This window comes from Zootoca vivipara, chromosome 15 (genome assembly GCF_965207765.1).
Source record: "Zootoca vivipara chromosome 15, rZooViv2.hap1.1, whole genome shotgun sequence".
Taxonomy (NCBI): Eukaryota; Metazoa; Chordata; class Lepidosauria; order Squamata; family Lacertidae; genus Zootoca; species Zootoca vivipara.
Window position 1 is genome coordinate 25,420,738 of NC_142598.1, and position 21,981 is coordinate 25,442,718.

Sequence of the window (21,981 nt, forward strand, 5' to 3'; positions counted from 1 at the left end):
CCCAGAGTGACTGGGGCAACCCAGTCAGAATGGCAGGGTATAAAAAATAAATTATTATCATCGTTGTTGCCGTTGCTATGGAACATAATGAACATCACAGATACAGTAGAAATCGTACAGGATAATTAAAGATTTGATTTTATATATTTCTATGCCGCTTTTCATTTAAATAAATCCCCAGACGGCTTACAAACAATGAATAACAATAACAGGACGGAAGGTAATAGAACATCAGAAACAAAGCAAGAATCATACAGAATAATTAAACTATCTGTGAAATCATTGCAACCTTATAACACACTGTTAACAAAGCAGCAACTACTGTAAAAATAAGCTAAACATCACAAACCTTAAGTCATATCTCATGATTCACAAATCAATAGGCTACAGTAGCTTGATAAAGGGCAGCATATAAATAATATAATCATCATCAAATTATTATCATCATCTAGAAAACAATATTAACAAAATAGCCACCAAAAGATAAACTAAGCGCTGCTAAGTAAAAACTCCATATCCCCATGACACATAATCTTTCATTTTATTCACTTTCCATACGCATAATGTCATTAGGAAAGAGCATTGCATCTAGAGGTCAAAAGTTGCCTAACTTCACCCATGGTGTAAAAGCTAACAAAATTATGATGGTCCGTAAAAGTTATTACAGTTCACGAAGATGTATGCCTTTATAAATGTGTTAACATTTTTGCAGGTGTGGCGTTCCACCCCACCCCACCCCACCCCCAATGAAGCTGGTCTTCATCAGCCCTGACCATAAGCTGGCTGGAGCTGTCAAGAGTCCAGCAAGGTCTGGAGTGCATTGCGTTGAGTAATGCCTTCATTGTTTTTATTCCCCCCTCTCTCTAAAATACAGCCATACCTCGGTTTAAGTATGCTTCGGTTTAAGTATTTTCAGTTTAAGTACTCTGTGGACAGGTCTGGAATGGATTAATCCACTTTCCATTACTTTCAATGGGAAGGTTTGCTTCAAGTTAAGTAGGGACTTCCAGAACCAATTGCACTCATACCAATTGCACCCAGGTTAAGTACGCTTCAGGTTGAGTACTCCGCAGATCCGTCTGGAATGGATTAATCCACTTTCCATTTCTTTCAATGGGAAAGTTCGCTTCAGGTTAAGTACGCTTCAGATTAAGTACTTTGCGGACCGTCTGGACCAGATTAATCTACTTTCCATTACTTTCAATGGGAAAGTTAAGTACGCTTCAGGTTAAGTACAGACTTCCGGAAACAATTGTGTACTTAAACCGAGGTACCACTGTATACAGACATTTTCGCAACAATCTTCATATCAAATAGTTCTATTCTTTCGTTAATTGACTTCCCACCCCCACTTCTGCAGTGGTTTTACTCAGACATTTTCTTCTGCATTATATCTTGTATCTATTACACAAAATTTCCCTATTACAATTACTTTATCATTTCCCTTCCACCGCTTTTATCTCGAATCCAGCCCGCGATTTCATTTGACTATAGTCTTTTAAAAAATAGTCCAGGAAAGGCCTCCGTTCTTCTATGAAAAGTTCATCGTTCTGATCTCTTAATTTCGCTGTCAGCTTTGCCATTTCTTCATAGTCCCTTACTTTCAAAAGCCACTCTTCCTTCGTTGGAACCTGCTCTCCTTTCCATTTCTGCACATATAATAATATTCTGCTGCTGTTGTCACGTACATAAAAAGTTTAGTCATCTTCTTTGGAACCCCTGTCCCTATTATGCCTATCTATGATCGTGTTTTCAGACTTTTGGAGAGACAACACAACATTGTTCTCTTTGCCATTGTCAATTTAAGGGGGTTTGGAGGGTGATTCAAGTAACAAGAAAGGAGATTCCAACTGAATATCAGGAAAAACGTTCTGGTGGCAAGAGCTATCAATAGTACAGTGGTACCTTGGTTCTCAAACTTAATCTGTTCCGGAGGTCCATTCCAAAACCAAAGCTTTCCAAGACCAAGGCACGCTTTCGCGAAGAAAATAATGCAAAATGGCTTAATCTGTTCCAGACTTCTAAAAACAACCCCTAAAACAGCAATTTAACATGGATTTTACTATCTAACGCAGGCATCCCCAAACTTCGGCCCTCCAGATGTTTCGGACTACAATTCCCATCTTCTCCGACCACTCGTCCTGTTAGCTATGGATCATGGGAGTTGTAGGCCAAAACATCTGGAGGGCCGCAGTTTGGGGATGCCTGATCTAATGAGACCATTGATCCATAATATGAAAGCAATAATCAATGTACTGTACTATAAAATGAATAAGACAGTATTGTAGGTGATAAAAATTAACATTACATTTTTTTTCTTACCTGCATTTATGATAGTCATTGTTTGGATGGGGGGCTTTTATCCATTTCTGCAGTCACACAATCAATCAATCAATCAGTAGCTGAACTGGGTTCCATGCAGTCACAAAAACAAATTAACCAAAAAAGCCTCAGAAACATAAACACAAAATAAATAGCAGAAACAAAAGTGTCAAACTTAATCCGTTCCAGAAGTCCTTTTGACTTCCAAAATGTTCGAAAACCAAGCTGCAGGCGCCCCAGAAACAATAGCCGACATCCACATTGGACATTCTCCTTCCGATAACATTTGAATACTGGAACACTTCCTGGTTTTCGGTGTTTTGGAACCGAGGCTTTTGAGTACCAAGGCATTTGAGTATGAAGTTACCACTGTATAATAGTACACGATAAAATTAAATACCAGCAAACAATAAACAGAAATTCACTCTTTTAACAATTACGATAAATAATTTCTAAACTATAATCAATAAAAATAAAAGCGAGTCACGGAAAGACACACAACTTATAAAATTATTTTTTTAAAAATATCCCTTAACTCCTCTTCTCTCTTCCCAACTCCTCCTCCTGTTCTTAAAGTCATGGTCTGAGAATGGCTCCTAGGCTTGGAGGCTGGACAGTGACTCTGGTGTCTTTTCAACACCAAAGGAAGACATTTTTAATTCTCCCAGGCATTTTAACTGTGGGGTTTTTTTAAATCTCTAGTGATGTGCTTTTATGCTGTTCTGCCATCTGCTGTTGTTGCTTGTTTTGTTTGTTTTTAAACTAGACTGCTTTTCATTTTTAAAACCATCCCACAGCGGTTTACAACAGCAGGTTGACATAATCGTTGTAAAACTTACCAAGACAATAAAACATCACCAAGACGGTACAGAAGGTGGTGTAAAACTGGGCAACAACTGGGCAAAAATACACAATTCTGATAAACAATGGGAAAAGACCCCTCTTGTTGCCTGCTATATGACTGTGTGCATGGGGGGCATGTTCCACAAAATAAGTGCTACTGCAGAGAATTCTTCACTGGTGCAATTTCACAGGTTGTAGAAACAAGCACCCTCCAAAAATCAGCGTGATCTAACAGGCTTGCATGGGGGAAGGTGTTCTTCCAGATATAGGGCTTTATATCTTGATAACAGCACCTTAAACCTGGCAAATGGGCAGCCAGCACAGCTCTTTCCACGCAGGTGTTATGTGTGAATGGCCAGATGTCTCTCTTAGCAGCCTAGCTGAGTGTTTTGCACCATTTGCTGTTTTATTGCTGTTTTTATTTTTTAAATTAGGGATACAAGACCGTGTTCCTGCAGCGCTCTGACGCTTAAATACCGATGGTGACAGAAATGGTAAAATTGTAAGTCGTAGAGGGCAAAATGTACAGTGTTATGTTAAAATACATACAGAGGTTTTGGGGATGGGTTGGGAGAATGATCACGGACCTGTCCATTCCTTAATCCAGGATGAGGAGCTGCAGCGCTCCAGATGTTGCTGAACTACAGTTCCCATTGCACCTGGCTGTTGATATCGTTGAAATTCTACTCAACTTTGATCCAGAGTAGATTCCAATGTATAGTTAGCAGAGTAAAAACTTAAGCACTTGCAGGATTCCCCAAAAAAACAGACCAGAGGCAATTGTATTTCATCCAGCAGAGCTTTACTGCTACTGAAGGCAAATAATAACATACTGGAGATCCCGAGTCACAAGGTGGTTAGACTGGCCTCGACCAGGACCAGGGCCTTCTCAGTACTAGCCCCGACCTGGTGGAACGCTCTCTCTCAGGAGACTAGGGCCCAGCGGGAGTTGTCATCTTTTCGTAGGGCCTGCAAGACAGAGCTGTTCCACTTGGCCTTTGGACTGACTCAGTCTGACCCCGGTGTTACCCTCCCCTAAGGCTTTATCCTACAGATATTTAAATGAGGTTCAACCTGTAGATTCCCATTTAAAAATTGAATTTTAACGTTGTATTTAATCTGTATTTTAATTGAATTTTTTCTTTTATGCTTGTTTTGATATTTTTGTTGTTAGCCGCCCTGAGCCCGGTCTTGACTGGGAAGGGCGGGGTATAAATAAAATAATAATAATAATAATAATAATAATAATAATAATAATAATAATTAATGAGCATAATGGTCAGTTTGGCCACAGATCCAATACTTTCAGGACTGGCACTGTCCATAAGAAATCCAGTTGCAGTAGACTTAACTTAAACTTACAGTAACTTATAATAAGACCAAACCTTAACACTAAGCATACTATGTACACAAAACCACACCAGAGGGAAAAGAGAAGCCCAGGCTCCTTCTGGCCTTACTTTTATAGTCAGCCTGACCTTGACAGAACATCATGAACCTTCTGCTTGTTTCTTTCACACAGAGAAGCTTCCAGAAGCTTCCAGAACCCTCTTGAATTAATTAGAATAGGAAAGATCTCTACACATCAGATCAATACTCTCTGCACCAGGAAATGCAAGCTGACAGTTGACCATACTGACTGGGACAATTGGGAGATGCAACAGTTGCTAGGAGGCTGAAATTTCCTTTATCTCTACTCTTAATGATGCTGGAGAGCCAAAGAAGGTTTTACTTCAGAGTTATAGGTTATGTTGTCACACCTTTGAGGGTGTAACCCTCACTTACTTACCTACCTGGGAGTAAGCCCCATTGAATTCAATAAGAGTTCCTTCTGAGTAGATATTCTTAGGATTGCACTGTTAGAATCCTCTTACTGGTTTTACTACTGTTGCTGCCTATATATTATTTAAATCATTTTTGCTCTCATTGTTGCATTTCTGCTTTTATTATAAATCTATCCTGGGAAAGTTTATTTGAAAGGTGGTGGTGGTGGTGGGGTATAAGTAGCTAAAACAAACATACAGGTATGTAGACTAAACCAGGCATGGTTGTCAGCCAACCACAAAAAAAAGCCTTGTCTGTTCTTGTGGCTTGATGTTCAGAATTTGGCAGGCAAAACTTTTCGTGGCGTGGAAATAAACCATTTAACGCCTGCTCATTGAGAAATTTGCGGAGAGCTGTGCTCATCGTTCCTGCATGGCCCAATAACCAAATTTCCAGTTGTTGCACCAGTTCTTTTCCAACATGAGAGCACCAAAGCCTGTCTCCTGATCAGATTCCAACCCTGCGCTCCAAATGACTAAGAAGGCTCAGTGAGATTGCCAGCTGGCTGAATAACAATGGTCTGGCCTGCTCCATCCTGTGTTATGCAGGAATCTTACCTGCTACTGTCTGCAAACCCAGCAGCTGTTGGGCACAAGAACCAGGACAGCAAAAATAATCTTTAAGAAGAGGAGGCTTAAGGGACATAAAGTTGAATTTTTGGATACTGCCCTCCTTTTCCTGGATGAACTAATGCCAATACTCAGCCCCTCCCCCCCAACCTAAAATTCCAAAGATATTTTACCAATGGTAATTAAACAGATACAAAGACGATATCAGTTAATAGTGTAATGTCTTCAAAGTTCTGTATTCCAGAAAGCACAGCGCTACTTAGTAGAGCAATCAAGTGCTGCTTCAGAAGGAAAAAACTCAAAGCTGCTACTGGTGAACTACAAAGTAAGCTGTTGTGTATTAATTGATTTTAGATACCTGCTTGTTGATTATGTGTAAAGCTTGATTATTTCGTTTGAGTGGGCAAGGCTGGGAGTTGGGGCAAGAGAAACGGGAAGTCTTTCATTGCGACGCTAATGATCTGCCGTACGATATTTTCTCAACTGTAGAGGCTCATTAATTTGTTTCTGGTAGGAAATATTTTCTCCTTTTCACACCACGATAAAAATGTTTTGGTTAAGCACACAGAGCTTTAAACGAACAGCAGCTCGAACCACAGTCGTCTACTAATGTATGGATTACGTGGGTAGTTAGGTAGGAGAAAGCTGAAATTGCAAGAGGAAGAGTTCAGAAGGAGAACAAAGTCAGGGCCAGGCTGCCATCCAGATGGGCAATGGAGATTTCACGCAAGCAAATAGCTAATATTTAACTTTGCTCTGCATTATGACAAACTGTTTAATCCCATGGCTTGGTCTGCACTGGACAAGGTCAGAATTTCAGTCTTGTCATATGCTCTGGGTGTGTATATCATCATCATCATCATCATCAAACCTTTATTGGCATAGCATACAAACATTCAAAATAAATAAGCCAGTGCGATCTCTTGCCAAAGGGAAGAAGAGGGAAGCAAGGGCAGGGTGCTGTAATGTACTTCGGTGGCAAAAAAATCTAATAGAGGAACTTGGCTACTATCTTGTTGAGCTCCTGGTCTCTCCCCTGTAATAAGAAGCGTATGACCTCTGCCTCTGGTTTCCATATTGGGATACATAGGAATTGTTGGAGGAGATCATCATACATTTAAGGTCCATGTGAGCTAGAGTTTCCACCAGGTGGGCATCACATGGGAAGATCCTATCTCCTTCTGCCTTACCCACTTCTTTCTGCCTGTAGCATGCCCCAGTGCTCTGCCTCCTTTCCTCTACACTGCAGGTGGAACTACTTGTCACGGGGTCAAGGAGCAGAGTCTGCACAAATGTAACAGGGGAGGTGTTTGCCTAGGCTGCCTGCGCTCTGCTGCGTCATTCCTACTCCAGGAGGGATGATTTCTTCGGCACTTTTGTTCCAAGAGGACCCTCTTATTTTTTGCAGCTGTATGGACACAGCACACAGCTCAGCTCATCACTGTTGTTGTTGTTTGTTTATTTGTTTGTTTTGTTGTTGTTAAATAAACGGGGCAAAACTATCTGTAATCTTCTATCTGTGTACATGCACTTTAAGTGTATAAATCTTAATTTTCTGATAAATGCACATGCAAAGGACCTTAAAAATTGCAAAGATGTACAGTATAGAGGTTGTGGGGTGAAGTTGTTGCAGTGCTGTGCAGCAGCACTGAGACAATGTACAACGAGGTTCACAAGGGCATTCATTTCCAGTATGCCTTTAAGGACCAAAACTCCTCCATGAACTTTCTTAATCTTTCAAAGCTATCCAAGTTGGTGGCTATCTCTTGTTGTTGTTTAGTCGTTTAGTCGTGTCCAACTCTTTGTGACCCCATGGACCATAGCCCTTCATGGATCAATGCCCCTTCATGGATCACTGCCTTGTCGTGGCGAAGGGGCTTGAATAACTCATAGAAGCTATGAGCTATGCTGTGCAGGGCCACCCAAGATGGACAGGTCATAGTGGAGAGTTTTGACTAAACGTGATCCACTTGGAGAAGGAACTGGCAAGCCACTCCAGTATCCCTGCCAAGAAAACTCCATGGACACAAGGCATCTCTCTTGTCACTGAACTACCCCATGTTTTCTGGGGATAATGGGAGATGTAGTCCTGGATAGCTCCGTTTGATAGAGCGCAGGGCTGATAATGCTAAGGGCTGATAATGCTAAGGTTGCGGGTTAGATCCCTGTATGAGACAACTGCATACTCTTGCATTGAAGGGGGTTGGACTGGATGATCCCCAGGGTCCCTTCCAACTACATTTCTGTGATCCTACAAACATCTGGAGGCCCAAGGTTTCCCCACACCTGTCCTACGGCAACAAATTCCATAGTTCAGTGCTGCTCAGTGTGAAGAAATAGTTTATTTTCTCTGTCCTGAATGTTCCATCATCCAGCTTCATTGTATTATGAGAGGGGAAAACTTTTCCCACATCCAATTTCTTCACCCCATGCATCGTCTTATGCACCTCTACCATGTGTTCCCTTCTCACCTTTGTTTCTAAGCTAAAAAGCCCAAGAAATCTTCACATTTCCTTCTAGGGAGGTTGCTCTACCTCACTCGATCATTTTGGTTGCAAGTGCAGCCACGCCATAGATTTGTATAATGATATTGATGCATTATATTTCCAATCCGCTTCCTAATGACACCCTTTTCACAATGCAGATGCACTGGCTTGGGTCCACAACCTCATCAAACTATCCACTATGACCCCAAGGTCTCATTCCTGGTCATTCGCTGCCAGCTCAGACTCTGTCTGTGTATATATATGAAATTAAGAAATTATTTTTCCGTCTCAATGTGCACCTAACGTTATATGGACCGCAGTAGGGACATATTTATCCCTTAACGGCACCCATTTAGACGTTCATGGAAGGCATTTCGACTCCTGGAAAGGCTTCCAGATCAATAATGAGCAAGATGAAAGATATAACACACAAGGAATAGGGATGAGGAGGGATGAGGAAAGCAAGGAAACTCAGGTGCTGGTTGCAAAGTTGTTGTTAAGTTTGATCCCTGTATGGAACAGCTGCATATTCCTGCACTGCAGGGGTTTGGACTAGATGATCTTCAGGCTCCCTTCCAACTCTACAATTCTGTAATCCTAAGGACCAGCTAAGATTCTATGATTCTGCTATTCTAAGGATCAGCTGAGAAGGAAACCATTTGGAGAGTGCAGTTGCTGAATGGAAATGTTCTCTCAGCAGAGCTGATTGGAGCAGCCCCACTTCCTGTCTCTCCCTTGGCTGCAGCCGGATGGAACGGCTGCCGCTAGCTGACATGTGGGGCAGCAGAAGAGCCCAAGGCAGCTGGTAAATCATGATCTGGGCATGACAACTTCAGCGTGCTGCTTTAGCCTCACTGCCACCTGCCTCCTCTGCTAAGATTTGCCCTCCAGCAACAGCGAGGGTCCCTTTCTGCTCCTTGTCACCACTCAGCGGCTCTGGCTGAGCAGTGCGACCAACATCATGCCTCCTATACTTCCTGCCACTGTTCCAGGTTCTTAATACCCACTGATGAACTGTAGGAACGCAACTGACAATTGCAAAGTGGGTGATAACAGCATGGAACTTTTCAAGCCTTGCAATGCATTCTCAAAGCGTCCTCCTCTACCAGTACCTCTCATTTTCTCTCTCTCTCTCTCCCCCCCCCCCCAGCCTCCTCGTTTTCTCTGAGCACCAGGGAGAGAGCATAGTAGGAACGAAAGCCTAATGCCTTTTTGCACATAGACGTTCGCAAATGTTACAGCCATCCTTGACACCGGCGACCCACTCTTACCTTAGCTGAACCACTTGAAAAGCCAGTAAGTAATATTTGGGAAGCCTCATTTGATGTCGTTGCTTGTAATGGCTGTCCGGCAAAGTTGGCCTTGAAAGAAAAGCTGCCGGCCTCCTTATGCCAAGCCAAGTTTCGGGAACAGGTTTCTGGGTAAATGAAAGTTGCATTGCCTTCCATTAGAGGCGACTTGAAAGTAAAGTGCTTTGACTGTAATACTGCAGATGTCTGCAGGAAACCTGGGGTGGGGGGTGGGGGGTGGGAAGAGAGAGCAAGAGCCTTGAACACTGTAGTTAGATAGCTGTGCAAAAAAGTACACGGAGGGAAGAGCTAATGTGCAGGACTTCTATTTAAGATAGGGGGGAAGGAAATAGAAATTGTGATAGCATGCTATTTCAGGTAATAATAGAAAGTACTTGATGTTTACATGGTGAATGGATCGATACTAATTCTGTAGTCAGGGCACATATACAGTAGTTTGGATTATACAAGTGATAGATGCTCTCGGTACAGCAGAAATTTCCACCCGACAACATTTTATTTCTCGCTGAGTGCCGAGATGGAATTTTTCCACCCAACTATCTGGAAGGATTTGCATAAGAATGGCGATAGAGCAGTATTCTTTAATGATGTGCTTTTCTTTGTTAAACTTTTTTTTTTTAAAAAAAAAATGTCTACGGTGCATGATGAAGTTCGGATGAATTGCCAAGCTAATGCTTTTATATTTTCTTCTAAAGAGCTTATCTTCCTGGTGTTGTGGAAGTTGCTTTATACTGTTGTCGTAAAGGTTCAGGCAGCAATGCTGACCTGGTTGCAGCCTCTGAGGGCATCCCCATCGCCTTCCATATTTCCAGGGCCTCTTGAGGAGATGGACGAGGAAACACTTAAATTATTAGGGATAGGAGACTTGACAGATGTCCAGAGTAGATTTGTTGGTTAGGCACCTGAGCTGCATTTTCTTGAACCAAGGCACAGGCAACAGGCTTTTGAAACCCTCTCTCCTCACATAGAATCATGGAGTTGGAAGAAACTCTGAGGATCATCTAGATTCCAACACCCCCCCCCCCTTTGCAGTGCAGCTGTACCTTACGGGGATTGAACCTGCAACCTTGGCGTTATCAGCACTATGCTCTAACCAACTGAGCTATCCACGCAGCATGAAAAGCAACAGAGCCTCTCCTCCTCCTTTGGAGGAGTCTGGACTCTGACAAACAGAACTGAGCAGCTGTGGTGTTGACGATGATGATGATAATGATGGTAAAAATAATTATTATTATTAATAATAATTTATTATTTATACCCCGCCCATCTGGCTGGGCCTCCCCAGCCACTCTGGGCGGCTTCCAACAGGATATTAAAAACACAATAAAACATCAAACATTAAAAACTTCCCTAAACAGGACTGCCTTCAGATGTCTTCCAAAAGTCAGGTACAGTGGCCCCTCGGGTTACGTACCTCTCTGAATATGTAATCTTCGGGTTGTGAAAGCAGCAAACCAAGAAGTATTTTTCCGGGTTTCACCGCTTGCGCAGAAGTGCTCTATTGCGCCGCACGTGTGTGCAGAAGCAGCACCTCTGGTTATTGTTTTGTGGGGTGCGCACGGACCCCCCAGAATGAATTAAATCCGTATCCAGAGGGTCCACTGTGGTTTTTTTTTTATTTCCTTGACATCTGGTGGGAGGGTGTTCCACATGGCGGGAGCCACTACCGAGAAGGCCCTCTGCCTGGGGAGAGACCTGCAAAAACCTCTGGTTGCTGGGCACTTTGGGGAGGTTTGGGCAGATAAACAACCCCTTTGCGCACACCTCAGCTTGCACTAGCGCCAGCGAGCAGAGGTGGCATTGCCAACCTTTGAGTTCTAGTACAATTCACAATACTGCTTCTGTTTCAAAATAGAAAAGCTCTTCTTAAGCGGGACCTGTCTTGCTCTGCTGTTTGGCTATCCTTGCAACTTTCATTACTGACTCATTATTATACAAGGTTTATTAATTATTATTATTATTATTATTATTATTATTATTATTATTATTATTACATTTATAAAGCAGTGGCCTCTTATGGTATTTTAACCCAAATGGTTACAGGATATGGTAACGTGTGTCCCCCCCCCCACTCTGAAAGTGGGTCAGGTTCACATTCTTTGCAGAATGACATTTTTGAATTCAGAGAAGCAAGGATTAGGCTGAATTTGAAATGCTCCTGCTGGCTAAAGTTATTGGAAAGATTGTTATAATATTTTAGAGGATGCTATGTACTGAGCTGAATCCTAGAACAATAGGACCCAAAATGCAACAGCAAAAACCTCTGGTTGCTGGGCACTTTGGGGAGGTTTGGGCAGATAAACGACCCAAAATGCAGCAGCCACCCAATCCAGCTCCAGGTGGAAGTGAATCAGCAACCTGATTGGCCTGCAGGAGCAGCCAATCAGGTTGCTGGCAGAAGTGAATCTGCAACCTGATTGGCCTGCAGGAGCAGCCAATCAGGCTGCTGGCAGAAGTGAATCCACAACCTGATTGGCCTACAGGTGCAGCCCTGAAGTAGCCAATCATGCAAGGCCCATTGTGTAAATAATGTATATAAGCAGACGTTTTGGGAAAAGAGCCATTCTTCTCTTCTTCTCCTTCGCTACTACAAGCTGAATAAAGAGCATGAAATTCACTCTCGACTCCGAGGATATTTCAAAGGAGCATCAGGAGCCCACAGATTTTGGATGGGTTTGATGGTCCTGCCAAAACTCCTGGACCCCAGAACCCCACCAGTCCCATTTGGCATGCTCCCTTCTCAAACTTACAAGTTGGTTGCTGGAAAAGGAGCTGTGAATTTTCCCTGTGGTTGGGCAAGTCTATGAAAAATCCTTGTGCAGACAACAGTTTTTTCATGGAGCTGAACAGAGATTTAAATAGGCTCCCTCTTTACAGTTTGTGCCCTCTTCTCCCATTTGCCTCTAGTAACCAACTTTTACAGGCTTTTGTGTTGCTTCAAAAAAAATTTGCGTAGCCGGAGTTGACAATACGGATGGGATAAGTCTGCCTGCTTGTGGTCTGTGCCACTTTGAGGGGTTTTTTGGTTAAAAATATTCATAATTCCATTACTTTTCTGCATTAAACTGGATTTTTTTTGAAAAAGATCCTCTTAAACTATGTATTTAAATGTGGATTGTCTCTCAGAACATGCATTTCAATGCATTTTCAACTATGCTTGGAGTAGGGCAAAATCTCTTGGATAATTAAGTTCTGATCTGCACATTACTCCAAGTGGTGAAGTTCGGGACATTTTGTATTGGAATTTGCAAATACTGAGTTCCTTGTGCAGTTGAAAGTGGGGCAACAGAATTGTGCATGCACCATGGAAAGCCAGGCTTCTTTTAAGGATGCCTGCCTGTCTATCAAGCCTAAGTCAGCGAAAAGCATCTGTACCTAGCCTTATTCACATTTTAATTTAGTGCCTCGCTCCAACCTCTGTCGCTATGATTCAAAAAGACTGTAATAACCACCCAGCCAAATGTGTAGCAGAGAGGGAACTCACTTTCTTGGCAGGCCAAGGATGTGAATTACAGCAAATATTTGAAAACTATATATTTAAAAAGTTATTATTCCAATGTGCTTTCCCTACCACAATCAATTTCTCTCACTAAATTTCAAGCTTTTTTGTTCTGAGTTACTTTAGTAAATGTCAAGTAATTTTCATGTGGCACATTTGCTATTGAGTTTTCCCTCCAGCACTATGAAGGTGTAAAGAGTCATTTTTCAAAAAGCTGATTATCACCCACCCTTTCAAAAAATGCAACTAAATAGTTGATTGTATTTCGTATTGCAAAAGTCTCTCTCTCTCTCTCTCTTTCTCTCTCTCTCTCTCCTCCCCCCTCTCTCTCAGCTGCTGAATGAAGTGTAAGATAACTTACAATTTAAAAAAAAACACAAGATACCAACCGTAGTTCAAAGGGAAAATTAGCGTGTGTCCCCCTGCCTCCCCGTTCCCTCTTTTAGTAGCACAGTGGAACCAAAATAGCTTCCAGAAGGCGTATTCTAAACTTGAGAGTCCTCACAAATTAAAACTCGTCTTCTTCACCAATAACTGATCAGTGGTCAACCTCGTGGACTCAGATTTCAGCAGTGCCCTGTGAGATGCTCCCTGCCTCTCACCTTCCATTCGGCATCACAGTTGTGGTGTCCCTGACCTCCCCCCCCACAGTGTGACCAAACCAGTCGCACTCCCCTAAAATCGCCTCCGAACTAATGAAATATTTAGTTAGCTAATAGGATGCTTAAATCTTGTAGCCTCTCAGGTATTGCTTAAATGGCTAGATAATTAAGGCTGTAATCCTATGGTCACAATATTGGGAATAAACCTGAGCTCTGAGGGCCTTCTGGCAGTTCCTTCATTGGGAGGTTACAGGGAACCAGACAGAGGGCCTTTTCGGTAGTTGTGCTCATCCTATGGAAGACCCTTCAATTAGATGTCAAGGAAATAAACAACAATTTGACTTTTAGAAGACGTCTGAAGGCAGCCCTGTATAGGAAAGGTTTGAATGTTTGATGTTTTACTGTGTTTTAATTTCTTCTTCTTCTTCTTCTTCTTCTTCTTCTTCTTCTTCTTCTTCTTCTTCTTCTTCTTCTTCTTTCAATGGGACTTCTTGGAGAATCCGTAGAGGCTGGAATCTCAATGAATTCTAGGTTGGATTCTTTATTGACCTGCAAGTCTGAACCTATCACATCTAGTTCTCTCCCCCAATAACATTTTATTAAAACTTTCTCATAATGCAATATGATAAAAGAAACTAGAGTGGTACCTCGGGTTACAAACATTTCGGGTTACAGGATCCGCTAACCCGGAAATAGTACCTCGGGTTAAGAACTTTGCCCCAGGATGAGAACAGAAATCGCGTGGCGGCAGCGGGAGGCCCGATTAGCTAAAGTGGTACCTCAAGTTAAGAATAGTTTCATGTTAAGAATGAACCTACAGAACGAATTAAGTTCATAACCAGAGGTACCACTGTAATCTAAATAAAAACACAGAGAAAGAAAGAGAAAAGAGAAACAGAGTCCTCTCAAAGGTAGTTCTTGTCTCACACAGAATCCCCCATCTAGTTATTGACCCTTGTTGATACTCTTTATTTTCAAGATTGTTCTGTAATATCAATGGGGCCACTTGATGCGTATCTCTCTGGGTAGACAATTAGCAGGTCAACCGTTTGGATTTGTGCACTTAATTGCTCACTGTGCCCGTGCCTTCAGTAAGGGCAGTAGTAAGTCAGCAGAAATCATGGAGTCAGCTTTGATGAGCAAAGCAGTCCTTTCTATGACAGCTTTTGCTGCATTTTGATCATTAAGCAATTCAGCGTTTAGCCCATCCATCTTGTTTATCTGCCCTCGGGGAACGTAATCCCTGCATCCCAGACTTCTCAGCAAGTTTGAAATTCAAACATATTTTTGGTACTGTCAGTGGTATGCAATCTAGTAGGCACATTTTGATGTCGGGTGTCGACAGATACAACCGTCCCGGCGAGTTCTGTAATGTAGCCGTTATTAGGAAAACAAATCTTTATTCTTTTCCCCGCCAGAGTGCTTGGAATATCCCAGCAGTTCTTACGCCTTGCCCCCTGCTAACAGGAAAGTTAGGGAACTCCAGCGAGCCAACGTTATCCTTAAATCATCGTTAAAAAGAAAACCTGCTAATCACTCCCAGAAGCATTCTTGAGGCAAAGGCTTCTCTGCAACACGATATTCTCTGTGGTGTGTATGTGTAAAAAGTAAAAGCACTATTTCTAGATATTTAAAATAAATAATATGGGCTTGAATTAATTTTATTCTTCAGAGGATCATTTCTTTTTGTAAAATCTACCATATGTTGACCATGTACTACTTTTGCACAGGATGAGGGTACTTGCAAATAGAGAAATGGGTAGAATTTGTCAGGCATGCACATGATCGGTATCCGTCAACCGTCAATGGCGAAAGAGTGGCCTCCTTTCACAACTGACCCTCTGCAATTTACAGGATTGCCCATAGCACAACCAAGAAAAATGAAGGAGAACCATTAAATTCCATTCTTTCCAGAACAAGGGTGATATCACCTACAGGGGCACCATTAAAGGGTGTGTGTGTCAAGGGGCCACGGTCCTCCAAATTTTCAAGGAGGGCCCTGGGGCCCCTCAATATTCTGCAGAAACATGCGCACATCACTTGTCGTGCGGCATCTAGAAGTGGTGCGCGCACATCGCATGGTGTGTGTATGTGATGTGAGCAGGCCACGCGGCGTGCGGGATGCATGCGTGTCATGCGGCACCGGGGCCCCCGATCGTGGGGGGCAAGCAGTATGCAAACAGTAGCAAGGGATGACTCTCTGGAAATCTATTCACATTTGTGAGTTGTCTTTTTAAAAAAGAAAGAAAGAAAGAAAGAAAGAAAGAAAGAAAGAAAGAAAGAAAAGCACAATAAACATTAAGTGTGGGGAAAATGCCCCTTGTTTCACACCAGTGCAATATTACCTTGCTTATTGATTCACATATGTTATCCAGGCAGGAAGCAGGTCAGCTGCAGGTCAAAGTTATGCTAGAGATGCTTCAAATAGGCCCTGACCTCTGATAAGCACCTGGGGCACACCTGCCCTTCGTCATAATGATCAGGCATAAGTGATACGACTTCCAAAGGTGCTGAGCAGGCAGCACTCCGGGCAAACTTTGGTATTCGCAGCACTTTTGAAAGCAAGGCCATTTATTTAGATGGATCTGCTTTGATTTAGGAACCCATTGTAATGCACCTAAACAAAACAAAACAAAAAAGGAAAGGAGAAGAGAAGAGATTTGATGCAATGGTTATGCTGAGTTTAGAACCATGAGTATTAGGGCGTGTTGAATTTTTCATCTTTAAAAATCCTGATTTGAGGGGTGTTAAAAAGTTGTGGTATGATTAGGTAATTTGAAATATATTTTGGTTATTTGTAAATATTGAGGTCTTGCTTGGTAAATCTCTATGTGAAAAGTTCCTAATTTTTAACATTTTTTAAATTTTCCTGTCATTTATAAACATATAGGTTATTCCCCAATTTTGATGAAAACAGATGTTGATAAGTGCCTAAAATTGATTACAAGATACAGTGGTACCTCGCAAGATGAAATTAATTTGTTCTGCAAGTTGCTTGATATAGCAAAAAACTCACCTTGCAAAGCATGGTTTACAATTTTCCCGGTTTACCCAGTCTACCCATTTAGTTAATGCATTCCTATTTGTCTTGCGAAGCGCGGTCATAGGAAACTTTGTCTTGCGAGTCGCCTCGCGCAACGCAAAACGCTTTCATCTTGTGAGTTTTTCATTGCATGAGGCATTAGTCTTGTGGGGTACCACTGTATTGTAGTTCTCTTATATATGTATTGTAGTTATCTGTACTATTAATATTAATATTATACAACAGTATGTGATATCTTTTTTGCTTTCTACCACCAGTCCACCCACTGAGGTCGTTGGGGTTTCAAAGCCGAAATGCTCTGACAAGTAGATTTATCGTCTATCCAAGATAGACAGAATGGTGTGGCATGAGGACATCTAACCAGCCCTAGCAATTGTCTTCTGTGTTGCATTGGAGACTGGGGGCTGGGGTATTGCTTGAATATGTTACAGAGCATCTCTGGTACCAGAACAATTGTGTGGTCATCAAAGGAGCTGGGATCCTCACCCACCAACATCATTTTATTATTATTATTACACACACACACACACACACACACACACACACACACACACACACACACTATATTCAGCAGAGAATTGTGTCCCTTTGTTGCTCACTCCCACCCTTTGCAAACAGAATTTTATTCCCATGAAGGAGAAAAGCATGTTTTCTTTGAAGAATAGCTATGATGATAAACACGATAATGAAGTCTATGCAGAGGACTGGATAAACTACTTGGAGGTGTTAAAAATACACTGTAAAGTAGAGCTACCAAAGTTCAGTCGAGTGACGGTCTTTCCTTATTGGATAAATTGGGGTGTGTGTGTGTGCAAAAACAGCATTCTGATAGTGTAGGATTCAGGCTGTTGGACAGGCACCCAATCTTAAGACAAGGATTGCCACATTTTAAGAAAGACAAGATTTTAGTTCCTTCAATAGTAGCATGGATAATAAGCACTATGGTAACCCTTCTATCACAGTGATGGAAGGATGGAAATACTATATATTCTCCTGCTTCAGAACCATTACATGAACAGAAGTCTTGACCTGCATGGAATATGGTTTCTCTAAGTCTGACACCATCTTTGTGAGGATCAGGAGCAGGCCTTTAGATTCTACAGGAATCAAATTTTAACAGTGTACACTTCTTTTGAAGAGCATGGTCCAGGGGGCTTCTGCCAGTGGCTCTCCTACTCAGATGTGGGCCCTCAGCAGATACATGATCTTTGGGCAAAAAAAATGAAAGGCACAAATACAGGATGGGTGACACCTGGCTTGAGAGCAGTACATGTGAAAAGGATCTAGGAGTCTTGGTAGACCACAAACCTGACATGAGTCAGCAGTGTGATGCAGCAGCTAAAAAAGCCAATGCAATTCTGGGCTGCATCAATAGGAGTATAGCATCTAGATCAAGGGAAGTAATTGTACCACTGTATTCCACTCTGGTCAGACCTCACCTGGAGTACTGTGTCCAGTTCTGGGCACCACAGTTCAATAAAGATACTGACAAGCTGGAACGTGTCCAGAAGAGGGCAACCAAAATGGTCAAAGGCCTGGAAACAATGCCTTATGAGGAACGGCTTAGTGAGCTGGGTAAGGTTAAGGGGTGATATGATAGCCATGTTCAAATATATAAAAGGATGTCATATAGAGGAGGGAGAAATGTTGTTTTCTGCTGCTCTAGAGAAGCTGACATGGAGCAATGGATTCAAACTACAAGAAAGAAGATTCCACCTAAACATTAGGAAGAACTTCCTGACAGTAAGAGCTGTTCGGCAGTCGAATTTGCTACCAAGGAGTGTGGTGGAGTCTCCTTCTTTTGAGGTCTTTAAGCAGAGGCTTGACAGGCATATGTCAAGAATGCTTTGATGGTGTTTCCTGCTCGGCAGGGGGTTGGACTGGATGGCCCTTGTGGTCTCTTCCGATTCTATGATTCTATGTGATACCAGCCCTTGAAGTGGTTAATTTCTAATTCTTTTTTTATATATATACTATAATAGGACGTTATATGATAAAGTAATGATATGTTGTTACAGCTGGAAACAAAATTTCTTTATATTTTCACTTGTATAAAATGATTAAAAACTTTAACTTCGCTTCAAAATGCAAGTTTTCGGCTTTTTTTTAGTGTATTTCAAACAGATCTCAATTTACCAAGCTAAACATCAACCAATCATAAAAATAATTGCAGATTTGGATTCCTCATGTGCAATAACATATTTTTAGAACCCCTCATTGAGCAAATTCAAGAAAAAAAATTCACCCTTAAATGACACGCCCTAATGAGTATTGTTGTGTAAGAATTACTTTGTTGGATCTGGCTAAAGGTCCATCTGTTTCTGTCTCCATCAGTTGTCAAAACAGCTGCTTCCAAGAGGCTTAGGAGAAGGGCACAATGTCAGCATTTATACAGCACCTTTTCTACAGGTTCAAAGCACTTTATTTTGGGTAATTCTTCGTTGGAGCGTGTTCAAAGCCCTTTCCATGTATTTGTTGCAGCAATCCTTACAACAGCCACGTAAAGTAGGCCCCTGTTGTTAGTTTACAAAATTGCTAGGCAGCTTTTCTATTTTATACACACACACACACACACACACACACACACACACACACACACAAATCGGTTTATGAAAACAACTGCAAAATAACAATAAAAGCAGCATAAATTAGCTAATTGTAAAGCCATAAGCAAAGTAGTAGGAATAAAAAACCAGGCAAGAAAAAGCAGCAAAACAGCAACCTCCATCGCCCATTAAAAGCCCTAGAGATTACCTGTTGCCTACAGTCTAAAAGTATTGATGCCGGCCAAGCCTGCTCAAGGAAGTCATTCCATGGTGGAATCACCACCCAAAAAAGCCACCGATCCACTCCTTGGCTGCTTTAGTTGGTCAGAGGAACTTGGAGGAGGAAACTTGACATGGACCTTAAATTCTAGGCAGGTTCATATGAGAAAAGATGGTCCTTTAATTACTCAAGATACTTAACACCCTCCTGAACTGTGTCAAGAAGTACACCAGGGACCAATGAACCCCTTTCACAGAATCACAGATTTGTAGAGTTGGAAGGGACCACAGGGGTCCGTCTAGGACAGGCATCCCCAACTGCGGCCCTCCAGATGTTTTGGCCTACAACTCCCATGATCCCTAGCTAACAGGACCAGTGGTCAGGGATGATGGGAATTGTAGTCCAAAACATCTGGAGGGCCGAAGATTGGGGATGCCTGGTCTAGGACATGGGTAGGCAAACTAAGGCCCGGGGGGGGGGGGCGGATCCGGCCCAATCTCCTTCTCAATCTGGCCCTCGGACGGTCTGGGAATCAGTGTGTTTTTACATGAGTAGAATGTGTCCTTTTATTTAAAATGCATCTCTGGGTTATTTGTGGGGCATGGGAATTTGTTCAAACGCCCCCCCCAGAAGAAAATATAATCCGGCCCCCCACAAGGTCTGAGGGACAGTGGACCGGCCCCCTGCTGAAAAAGTTTGCTGACCTCTGGGACAACCCCCTGCAATGCAGGAACCTTTCACCCAACATGGGACTCAAACCCACGACCCTGAGATTAAAAGTCTCATGCTCTACCGACTAAGCTATCCAATGCTGGGACAGTACATGGTCCAAGTGGTGTGTCCTTGTTAACAGCTAGGCTTTGGTTTAGTGGAATGCTTTATAAGTGGAAACCCCCATTTATAATACTTGGTCTTGATGTTACAAGGGCACGGGCAACTGGAGGAAGGATATCTTTTCTGACCAGGAGATGATGTAGCTGGCATTCAACATTTGTTGTTGTTGTTGTTGTTGTTTAGTCGTTTAGTCGTGTCCGACTCTTCGTGACCCCATGGACCATAGCACGCCAGGCACTCCTGTCTTGCACTGCCTCCCGCAGTTTGGTCAAACTCATGTTCGTAGCTTCGAGAACACTGTCCAACCATCTTGTCCTCTGTCGTCCCCTTCTCCTAGTGCCCTCAATCTTTCCCAACATCAGGGTCTTTTCCAAGGATTCTTCTCTTCTCATGAGGTGGCCAAAGTATTGGAGCCTCAGCTTCACGATCTGTCCTTCCAGGGAGCACTCAGGGCTGATTTCCTTAAGAATGGATAGGTTTGATCTTCTTGCAGTCCATGGGACTCTCAAGAGTCTCCTCCAGCACCATAATTCAAAAGCATCAATTCTTCGGCGATCAGCCTTCTTTATGGTCCAGCTCTCACTTCCATACATCACTACTGGGAAAACCATAGCTTTAACTATACGGACCTTTGTCGGCAAGGTGATGTCTCTGCTTTTTAAGATGCTGTCTAGGTTTGTCATTGCTTTTCTCCCAAGAAGCAGGCGTCTTTTAATTTCGTGACTGCTGTCACCATCTGCAGTGATCAAGGAGCCCAAGAAAGTAAAATCTCTCACTGCCTCCATTTCTTCCCCTTCTATTTGCCAGGAGATGATGGGACCAGTGGCCATGATCTTGGTTTTTTTGATGTTGAGCTTCAGACCATATTTTGCGCTCTCCTCTTTCACCCTCATTAAAAGGTTCTTTAATTCCTCCTCGCTTTCTGCCATCAAGGTTGTGTCATCTGCATATCTGAGGTTGTTGATATTTCTTCCGGCAATCTTAATTCCGGCTTGGGATTCATCTAGTCCAGCCTTTCGCATGATGAATTCTGCATATAAGTTAAATAAGCAGGGAGACAATATACAACCTTGTCGTACTCCTTTCCCAATTTTGAACCAATCAGTTGTTCCATATCCAGTTCTAACTGTAGCTTCTTGTCCCACATAGAGATTTCTCAGGAGACAGATGAGGTGATCAGGCACTCCCATTTCTTTAAGAACTTGCCATAGTTTGCTGTGGTCGACACAGTCAAAGGCTTTTGCATAGTCAATGAAGCAGAAGTAGACGTTTTTCTGGAACTCTCTAGCTTTCTCCATAATCCAGCGCATGTTTGCTATTTGGTCTCTGGTTCCTCTGCCCTTTCAAAATCCAGCTTGCACTTCTGGGAGTTCTCGGTCCACATACTGCCTAAGCCTGCCTTGTAGAATTTTGAGCATAACCTTGCTAGCGTGTGAAATGAGCGCAATTGTGCGGTAGTTGGAGCATTCTTTGGCACTGCCCTTCTTTGGAATTGGGATGTAGACTGATCTTCTCCAATCCTCTGGCCATTGCTGAGTTTTCCAAACTTGCTGGCATATTGGGTGTAGCACCTTAACAGCATCATCTTTTAAAATTTTAAATAGTTCAGCTGGAATATCATCACTTCCACTGGCCTTGTTATTAGCAGTGCTTTCTAAGGCCCATTTGACTTCACTCTCCAAGATGTCTGGCTCAAGGTCAGCAACCACACTACCTGGGGTGTACGAGACCTCCATATCTTTCTGGTATAATTCCTCTGTGTATTCTTGCCACCTCTTCTTGATGTCTTCTGCTTCTGTTAGGTCCTTACCACTTTTGTCCTTGATTATGGTAATCTTTGTACGAAATGTTCCTTTCATATCTCCAATTTTCTTGAACAGATC